This window comes from Echinops telfairi, unplaced genomic scaffold (assembly GCF_000313985.2).
Source record: "Echinops telfairi isolate 266 unplaced genomic scaffold, ASM31398v2 ScPeMD7_7427;HRSCAF=8465, whole genome shotgun sequence".
Taxonomy (NCBI): Eukaryota; Metazoa; Chordata; class Mammalia; order Afrosoricida; family Tenrecidae; genus Echinops; species Echinops telfairi.
Genome location: NW_022111327.1, coordinates 14,075,609 through 14,086,644, shown reverse-complemented (window position 1 = coordinate 14,086,644; position 11,036 = coordinate 14,075,609). Strand labels below are relative to the sequence as shown.

At 41.8% G+C, this 11,036-nt stretch overlaps 1 pseudogene; it reads left to right on the top strand.

Annotated features, from left to right (window-relative positions):
* The first annotated feature begins 1,012 nt into the window (after positions 1–1,012).
* The window catches only part of LOC101641228, a 30,674-nt pseudogene continuing 20,650 nt past the window's right edge, over positions 1,013–11,036 (top strand).

Sequence of the window (11,036 nt, the reverse complement as noted above, 5' to 3'; positions counted from 1 at the left end):
GTGATGGACACAATTGATGTATGTATGGATTGTGATAAGGGTTGTATGAGCCCTCAATAAAATGATTTTTAAAAAGATAAAGAAACTTGAAAAAAAAGCCTAGGAAACCCTATGGGACTGTTCTATCGTGTCATAAAAGGTCACTGTGACTCAAAATCAACTCAATAGCACACAGCAACAACCTATCTCCTGTACCTAGAACAGTGCTGAGAAGATATTAGATTCTCAGGAAACAATCATGGAATTAGTGAGTGAAAGGATTTATGAGATGTGTGGGATTTATGTGACCTTGAAGGATGGCTTATGGTTGAATTTGTACCCCCAAAGCTATGTTTTTACACCTTAACCTCTATGCCTATGTGATAAAGGGCTGTCTTTGTTATGCTGATGAGATAGCATTAGGGTAGGGTATGTCTTGAGATGTGAAAAGAGACTAAAGAAGCAAGCTAAAGAAACAGAGCTGGGGGAAGACAGATGTCAAGACACCTGGAACCAAGAAGCAGAAGCTGAGGAGACAAGGGCTCCTCTACAGCCAACAGAGAGGGGAAAGCTTGCCCTCTCTCGAACCTATGCCTTAAATGATAACATCTAGCCTCCTAAACGGAGAAAATGGATTTCTGTTTGTCAAAGCCACCCACTTGTGGGATTTCTGTTATAGCAATGCTAGATAACTAAAACAGAATTTGGTTTCAGGAATGGGGTGTTCTATGAAATACTTAAAATGTGGATGAGGTTTTAGAATTGAGTAATGAATAGAGGCTTAGGGAGTTTTAAGGTAACTAATAGTAAATACCTAGTGTTGAAGAGACTGTAGTAAATTTATGGATATCAAAGGCCATTCTGGTGAGGGCACAGAAGGAAGTAACGAAAGCTACCCAGCCCCATCTGCCCTGTCTTGGTTAAATGCATTAGGCCAGCGGGTGGTGTTTTGGAGGCTGTTGCCATTGCTATTGATCCAGTGGGCTGCCTGTGCAGGGCCCAAACCATAAAGAACATTTCCCAAATAGCCACAATGGCCGAAAAGGGTGATCGTGGGGGGAAAAAATGGCTGAACTGGCAGCCAAAATCGGTCATCAGATTGAGTGACTTTAATTGGCCTCAGGACAAAGTTTTAAAGGAGCAGATCAAACTAGATGAAGGCTGGGTACCACTGGAGATAGTGATAAAATTCAACAGATAAAACCATCTTAAAACAGACTTTAATGCAATAGTATATGCACTGAGAAAATCAAAGGTAGAGCCCACGGAAATAAATGAGCATAAAACTGAATTCAGAAGATCTCCAAGCAAACCCCTCCCTGAAGTGACTGATGAGTATAAAAATGATATTAAAAAACAGATTTGTTTAGATTAAAGGCTTCCCAGCTGACATGATGACATGGATAGAAGGCAAAGGTGAAATGCTAACAATTCGGACGAGAAGCACATTGCACGAAGCATTTCAGTATGGGTTGTGTTTGAGGGAACTGAATGTGCTAAAAAATTCACAGAGACCCATGGCCAGAAGTATAAAGACCACAGACTTGCTAATACTTTTCAAGGATGATTACTTTGCCAAAAAAAAATGAAGAAAGAAAGAAAAATAAAGTGGAGGCCAAATTGTGAGCAAAACAAGAGCAAGAAGAAAGAGAAGTTAGCAGAAGATGCTGAACTGATATCTCTAGAAGCAAAGCTGGGCTGCTTGCTGACGTTTGGGGGAGACTTAGATGATCAGACCTGTAGAGAAGATTTGCACATCCTTTTTGCAAGTCATAGAGAAATCAAATCAATAGACTGTCAGAGGGTCAAAGATGGAGTAATGCTATTTCTAGAAAAGGCTAAAGAAGTTCTGGATACAGGCAAAGGTGCAAGTAACAATAGCCTACAATAAAAAAACACAGAGGAGTGACTTGGGAAGTACTAGAAGGAGAGGTGGAAAAAGCATCACTAAAAAAATCGTGGAACATTGCTGCTCAGAGCAGCAGAGGCACAGAGAGGGCTGGCAGGCTGGCGGGCTGGCGGGCCACGAGACACAATGTCCCTTCACAGACGCACAGCACTATGGGGGACAGCACTGGAGACACAGGGGGAATTGTGTCTGGTCTGGCACACACACACACATACACACACTGGGGCAAAAACACAACAGAGCACCAAGGGGAGTAAAGCAGCAATGTCCCTGAGGAATCCCAAAAATAGACTTCTGACTTAGGGGGGGGGGCAGGGCTTGGCACCTCATCAGACCTGGTCGCCCAGATGGAAAACATTCCTAAGGGTCAGCAGAGAGGTCTGTAACTATTTATAGGTTGTTGGAGTTTTTTTTCTTCTCTCTTTTTCCTATGTCTATCTATATAAGACAGGCAGGATAAACAATTCCAAGGAGAAAATCATGGGATGACAGTTCTGGGGGAAACATAGGAGAGGAGGAGGTGGGGGAAAAGGAGGGGGAAGCCAACAAACGCAGGGACAAGGGAACAACAAGAGCTTAAAATTGATGGCGAGGAGGGTGTAGAATGCCCATATACTTCTTAATATGTCAAGTATTAAAGTAGCAGATGGACATTGGGCCTCTATGCAAGGCCCCCCTCAGCACAAGAACTCAATACCATATAAATATACGTACATAGAGCTATATCTCGATCGTTATACATTAATATATTCACATATATACAATCCTACATTTGCACTTCTATAAATAGCTTTGACCTCCTAGTTCATTCCTTTATTTCATTTTACTTTCCTCCTGTCTAGTATCATGTTCAACCTGCATTCAGCTCTCAGTAATTCCTCTCGGCTACATTGCATTTGATCAAACCCCATCAGGCATTTCACACCCTCCTCACCATTGATTTTAGATTTCTTGTTGTTTCCTTGTCCCTGGGTTTTTTGGATCCTCCCTCCCCTTTCCCCCACCTCCTCCTCTCCCATGCCCACCCTCAACCATCCATCTTGTTACTTTCTCCTCAGGATTGCAAACAATCCTGCCTATCTTACACAGATAGACATTTAAAAAAAGGGGGGGGGGTCTATAAATAGTCCCAGTTGTGACTACTGACCCTTATGAATGTTTTCTGATTGGGACTGATGAGTTGCCAACCCCTGCTCCATGAGTCAGAAGTCTATTGGGGGGATTCCTCAGGGACTTCCTTGCTTTGCTCCCCTTGCTGCTCTGTTGCACTCCCTTCATGTTTTACCCTGGCGTAGGGGGTCAGACTGGGCCCTCCCTCAATGCAAGAACAGTTTGCTCTCATACCCTGCCATTGTGTGTTACTCACCTTCCTGACATGAGCGCTGAAGACAAAGCGGGTGCATAAGCAAATGTGGTGAAGAAAGCTGATGGTGTCTGGCTATCAAAAGATATAGTATCTGGGGTCTTAAAGGCTTGAAGATAAACAAGCGGCCATCTAACTGGAAAGCAACAAGCCTACATGGAAGAAGTACACCAGCCTGTGCGATCATGAGGTGTCAACAGGATCAGGTATCAGGCATCAGAAAAGCCAAACAAACAATCATATTAATGCTTTAGAGGAGGATTGGAGTGGAGACCCACAGCCCATCTATAGACAATTGGACATCACCTCACAGAAGGGTCACAAGGAAGGAAGGAGTCAGCCAGGGTGCAGTATAGCCCTGACAAAACACAACATTCCTCTAGTTCAGTGGTTCTCAACCTTTCACGGGAGTCGCCCAATTCATCACAGTAGCAAAATTATAGTTATCAAGTAGCAACAAAAATAATTTTATGGTTGGGTCGTCACCACAACATGAGGAACTGTATGAAAGGGTCTTGGCATTAGGAAGATAGAGAACCACTGCTCTAGTTCTTTAATGCTTCCCCCCACCCCCCCAACTATCATCACACCAGTTCTACCTTACGAATCTGGCTAGCTCGGAGCACGTACATTGGTAAAGATAAAAGCCTTTGACACACAGGTTTCAGGACAGATAAACCCCTCAGGAACAGTAAAAGGAGTAGTGATGCCATGAAGGTAAGGGGAAATTGGGGGGAGAAGGGGGACAAAAGGGAAACTGATAGCAATGATCAACCTGTAAACCCCCACTCCCACCCCGGGGAACAAAAAACAGAAACGTGGGTGAAGGGAGACAGCAGACGGTGTAAGATATGAAAATAACAATCATTTATAATTTATCAAGGGTCCACAAGGATGGGAGGGGTGGGAGGGAGGGAGGGGAAAAAATAGGAGCTGATACCAAGGACTCAAGTCAAAAGAAAATGCTTTGAAAATGATGATGGCAACATATGCACAAATGTGATTGATTTTTATAAGAGCTGTAAGAGCCCCTGATAAAATGATTAAAAAATTTAAAAATGTGGAAGATCAATAAGAATCCCTGAACAAATGGAAGCCAAAAGGTGGCACGTTTAAAGGAAAGGCAAAGGGAAACCAAGTAGCCCAGGCTGGGTCGGCTAAAGGAAAGGACAGCCTGAAGGCACGACAACGTAAGGTGCTCATGAGCACGAAATGGTGAAAATAGTGGCGCAGCCGGGCCAATGGGAGTGCAAGAGAAGAAGCAGAAGATGAAGAGCCAGCATCCAAACAACAGAAAACAGATGAGGGTACACGAGACCACTGGTTTCATAAACCACTCCAACATTCATTTCATTTATGTGAAATCTTCTATTCTTGTCAGAAATTTTGGAAAAGAAAACTGAATTAGATCTGCTTCAATGGGTAAGAATGGAATTTTTTTTTGTTTTGTCTCTTTGCTATCAGATGAGGTTTTTTTAATGTATAACTGTGTGTTAACAGGTGATTCAAAAGGAAGGTTTTTCCACCTAATTACCTTTCATTATGAGGATATACGAGTACAAAATTTAATAAAATATTACACTATATAAAAAGAACAAAAAGAAAGCTATAGGGAAAATCGTTATTGTCTTAGAAAATAAACAAGGCACCATGAAAAGAATGTTACTAGAAATTTGGTGAGTTAGTCTGGGTAGACTAGAGAAACAAAATTCATAGACACTCATATTTTATAAGAGAGAGTTTTATATACAGGATAAGTATACATCAAGAAAGCATCTCAACCCAGTGTTGTTCAAGCCCACAAGTCCAAATTAACCCATATGTCCAACACCAAGCCACAAAGTCCTCCTCCATCTCACAAAACAAACGCAATCATGCCTACTGCAGGAGGAAAGCTGAGTCAGTGAATGTGTAAGCATCTATCTCAGCGCTGGCAGGGGTCTCCACGCAGTTGCTCCAGCACCCAGGGCTGCATTGGGTTAGGTCCATGTGGCTTCTCCTCAGGGATGTCTCAAAGGAAGTGAGCCTTGCCAGCTGAGGCAGAGAACTAGCTAAAGCAGCTGCACCCTGGTCCGACCATCAGAGAACAAGAGACAAGACAGGCGAGACTCACCAAGCCATTTATCTCTCCCCCCCTTCAATTAATCCCACGTGTGTTCCTTGGCCAGGTTGGCACAATAAGCCTTAACTATCACATTTGGACATTTAATGTGCTTCTGGTACGACTTTAAAGAAAATTAATAACATGGATTGAACCGTGTAGAAAGGGCAGTGCTTTTTATGCAGTGGCAAAGAACCTGTCTGATTTAAGTTCAAATGTTTCGTGGAAGGCAGAACTTGTCGATGATGGCCTTGGTTATCTAGCTAATGGAATTTCTAAGAAAGATCTTAAAGGGATCACATGGTTTCTCCTTGCTGCTTATAATAAAAGGCAAGAGGAAATAAATGGATTGAAAAATGAAAACAGAACTTAAAGATCCGGACAATTCTGGTGGACAAACTGAGGACATGTTCGCCAAAGACATGGCTACACAATCTTTTGTTCATGAGATTAAGCCTGCGAATGATGTTATCTAACCATCTCCCACAACAGAAAATCCATCAGCCTAGACTTAAAGGGACAGAGAAAGAAGGAAGGGAAAGAATGTTGTCTGTCTCTTGGTATTCTAGAGACAGACAACAAGAAAAGAAACGGACCATCTGTGTTGCAAAGAGCTTGGGAAGCAGAGCTGCCTTGGTCTCAACGGGCAGGTCCATGCCTTCTGGAGTTTCAAAGGGTGGCACTCCAGCTTCCTGGATTCTGGAGTGTGGGGATTACCATTCAGGTGGGCCAGCTGCCTGGAAAGACCGCTCACAGGTGAGAGGGCAGAAGAACTGGGCCTGCTAGGACCAAGGAGGTGGATTTAGAAAATGGAGCCACCTAAAGCCAAAGGAGCAGAGTTGTGATCCCAGAGGGCTGAGAAGATGGAGCTGAAGCCTTGGCCAAGGTGCCTCCACCCAGAATCCAGAGGGTATGGCCAACACCCAAAATCTGGAGACATGACCATTGAGAAGTTTCCAAAGCACATAGGGTTATTATCAAGGCGTGAAAGTGAATGTCATGTATTCTGTCAGGTTTGGGGCTTGTTTGGGGTCTGCTTGTATTAGTTATCTAATGCTTCTATAACTGAAGTGCCATAGTGGATGGCTTTAATGAACGGAAATTATTCTTCCGCAGTTTAGGAAGATATAAATCCAATCCAGGGCACCAACTCTCGAGTAAGGTTTTCTTGCTCTGTCGACTCACAGGTGAGAATGATGTCCTGGTCGCCTGTCAACAAGTGTGGCCCTGGTGTTCCTTGGAGATGTCCGTGGATCTTGGAATCAATCTTTCTCTGAATCTAGAAAGTTCTCAGCACAAGGAACTAGGTCCAAGGGACAAGAATAGATCCCAGCTGCTGAAGGACCTTATCTCTCCATGCATTGCTTGTAAGAGAAAAAGATGATGTAGCGCCCACCTCAGAGGACCGCCTTTGGTAGTGCCGTGAGTTCAGTGTTGGGCTACTCACCAAAAGGTCAACAGCTTGAACGCATCAACCACTCCTTAGGATAAAGATGACAAGTGCTTCCATGGGGATTTCCAGCCTTGGAAACATGACGCAGCCATTCTACGTTGTCCTATAGCGTCTCTAAGATCAGCATCGACTTAATGGCACTGAGTCTGTGACCTGAATAAGAGTAGTGGTTTAAGTAAGCATTATGTACACCACCCAACTCCTGGCTCATTAGCATTCCAAAAGTGAAATCATCCTCTTTAACAAAAGGCAATCCCGCCAACCTAACCAGCCAGCTTAGTTGAGCTCTCTGCATATGGAGGGCTTGTTAATAAGTCTTCCTGCAACCCTGATAGCACATTCTTCTGCGTATCACTCTGTTTCTCTGATCTAAGACGTGGGGTGTGATGATACAACCCTGAGGCACACTTGCCCTGATTTTACACCATGCAGCATTCCCTCGTTCTGTGTGCACAACCGCCTCTTGATCCAAGTAGAAGTTCCTCGTGAGGTCTTCTCCAACACAGCGTTCAATGCAACAAGTCTGTCCTTGAGATGTTCTCCAAATTCAGGTGGAATAGACTTCAGACCATATTTTGCTTCTGGTGGACTTGTTTTAATTTTCTTCAGCTTCAACTTTAACTTACATGGGAACAATTAATGGTCCGTTGCACAAAACTTAATAAATCATAAATATGTATTACTTCATGTGTCTGTGGATCGGGAATTCAGGCATGGCTCAGGGTGTCTTACAAGCACACAGTCATGGTATTGGCCAGGCAGCAGTCATCTCAAGATTCAACTAGAGGAAAATTCATTTGAAGTCCACTCATGTGGCCATTGGTAGACCTCTGGTTCTCCCTTGCTGTTGGATGGCGGTATCGGTTTCTTGCATTTTGAGCTTTCTCATAGGAAGGACCCTAACTTCTCTCAGCACAAGGCTTTGAGAGATGGAAGAAGGACCACCTAAGGCTGAAGCTGCAGTCATCTTATAACCTAATATTGGAAGTGACATCTTATTGCCCTTGCTATATATATTCATAGAAATGAGCCAGTCAGTCCTCCCTATACTAAAAGAGGACTTATGATTAATGATACCAGAAAGTGAGTATCACTATTTTCAAGACTATTTTTCACAATTGCTTTGCAAACCAGGATAACCCATCCTTCTTGGCCTATACAAATGTTTCAAAGTTCGTTTAGACTTTTATTTTTATTTGAAGTCCTTGTGACCTTGATTAATATTACAGTAGAAACCCGAACCTCGATGCTAATATGTTCTAGAAGGAGTATTGAGATGCGATTCAGTCGAGTTCCGAATCAATTTTTCCCATAAGAAATAGCTGAAAATGGATTAATCCGTTCTCAACCACCAAGGTTTTACCCTAACTTTGCCTTTTTACACAAAATATTACACAGAAATTTCAGAGTAAATAAGTTCAGAGTTGAATAATACAATTTAAATAAGAAACACAATATTAAAAAAGTTTTTAACAACTGCAGTATGGCCCATACCTTGATATTGATGAGGATCTGCATCTGTGGACACGGATGTGGAGAGGAGGGATGTCTCCTTCCATAAAATCAACTGGTAGCTACTTTTCAGGAGGTTTTTTCCCCCCTTCTTTGTCTTTTTTTCACTAGGACCTGCCTGGCTCTCTCTCTCAAAAAAAAAAAAAGAAAAGAAAAAAATATCTATCTAATGTGCTCTGCTGTTGGTGTTTCCTTAACTGTTTCCTAAAAGGGTTTACTAAATTATCAACAAGATCGATAACATGGTTAACCAGTTCCTTATTACAATGATTTTTTTTTAAAAAAAACCTCTTTCTTAGGACCTATGTATTTTATCTATAAACGGTACAAAAAGCCACAAAAACAAAGAAAATTATAGAAAAATGTTTGGAACACAGCTGCAAAAGGTTTAAACAAAACGTACTAACAATGCCAACTAAAGCCGAGTACCAAAACATGAACTGCTTTTGTTTACAAAAATCACATGTGTTGGGTTGTATTCCAATGTTTTGTTCGAGCTCCGATGCAAAATTTTGTCAACATTTCGCGTTGAAATCCGATTACGTCTTGTACTGATGTGGTTGAGTACCAGGGTTATACTGTATTTTGCCTTCTAGAACTGAACAGAACTTCAGGGTAGTAAACATGAAGGTACTTCTCATGGGTTAATAGATATCCTTTCATATGTGCTTGCCTCATTAGTGCACTCAGAGTTTAAGCCTCTGGAGAGTAGACCACATCTCAAAATCTTCATGTCCCACCTCACTTCAGTATTTGGAATCTACATTTTAGATCAACGTAATTTAAGTATCCGATATTTGATATCTGTTCTGTTTAGAGTAGACAAATATATTAATGAAGATACAAAGTTTCTCAGAAACCACTCCTGTAACATCCATCACTTTAAATGCTAGGCATTTAATGGTTCTAAGTTCAGACAAGGTAATATAAGAGAAATGTAGAACACATTTCCTCTCTCAAAAAGAGACCCTGACCTAAATCCATACCACGCTGACTGTAAGCCTATGAGCTTCCAAACATTTGTAAACACAAAGTTTAAATTGTTCATTCTTGAAAGTACAAAATGGCTTCCTCTGAATGGGATTCTGCTTTTCAAATACACGTTCTTCGAAGCAACAAATGATTAGAGGTCATGTTTAGGCCACAACATTAGCATCCATTCTATATTGCTACTAACTTTCTTCAGCCCCCTTTTAACTCATGTACTGAAGATAGTGCACTTTAATTTAAATAAACTTCTTTAGAATATTGAAGGTGGACAATCAGGATAAAGTTCTGGAGTCAAATGGATGCCAGGAAGTGATCCAAGGGGGCCAAGTATCCTGCTTTCCTGTGCATGAGCAAGCACACATACACTGACAAAGAAGTTTTCTATTTGATAAACTGGCAGATTTCATATTCTACTACAGAAATCTGTGAACACCCAGGTGGATTACAGCAAGCATTATTCAAAAAAGTAGGGTAGGGCAGTAGAAGACCAAAATCCATTTGCAGGGTCTCACAGTGGTTTAAGCCTCTGGTAACACCCCTCCAATAGTAGTCCAATAGCCTTGCCATCAGAGAGAGAACACTGTAGAGTTAATTATAGGCGACCTAACTAGTTAGGTTAAAATGTAACACCTTATCATTTGATCTCCCTTTGGCCCAGCTTAAAAATTTTTCCATTTTTAATATCATATGCTTTATTTTGGAATGAGGTTTTTCTACGTTCTGTCTTGTCAATTTTGTTGAGTTTGTTTGTTTGCTTCTTGTTCATATAACGTATGGTTTTCTGTCTATAGAGCCCAAGATAGATAATCGCCTATGGGAATTGGGAGTGGGGGGTTGGGGATGAGGAGCTGACAATGATGAGTACAAGATGAAAATGTTCTGAAATTGATTGTGATAATTGCACCGATAAACAAAGTGAAACAAAGTGAAAGAGTGGGTTAAAAGTATGCATGCCTTAGGATAGGGTCATAGTAATCAATTTAGAGATTGTCCACTCTTCAGATGGACAGTGAGAAAAGGGGATAGGTGAAAGTGAGATTTCTCTGAAATCTAGATCTAACAGAATCCATGGCACAATATAATTAATAATATGTAGAATATTTTTAAAATCATTTTATCAGAGGCTCATGCAACCCTTATCACAATCCATCCATCCATCCATTGTGCCAAGCATATTTGTAAATTTGTTGCCACAATCATTTTCAAAACATTTTCTTTCTACTTGAACCCTTGGTATCAGTTCCTCATTTTTCCCTCCCTCCCGACCCTCCCTCCCTCATGAACCTTTGATAATTTACAAATTATTATTATTTCATGTCTTACACTGACCGATGTCTCCTTCACCCGCTTTTCTGTTTTCCGTCCCCCTGGGAGGGGGTTATATGTAGATCATTATAATTGGTTCTCCCTTTCCCCCACACCTTACCCTCCCACTCCTGGTATCACTACTCTCAATATGGGTCCTGAGGGGTTTTAGGTCCTGGATTCCCTGTGTTTGCAGCTCTTCTCTGTACCCACGTACATGCTCTGGTCTAGCCAGATTTGTAAGGTAGAATTGGGGTCATGATAATGGGGTGGGAAAGGAAAGCATTAAAGAACTAGAGGGAAGTTGTACATATCAATGGTGCTGTACTGCAGCCTGACTGGCTCATCTCTTCCTTGTCACCCTTCTGTAAGGGGATGTCCAATTGCCTACAGATGGGCTTTGGGTCTCCACTCTGTGCTCCCC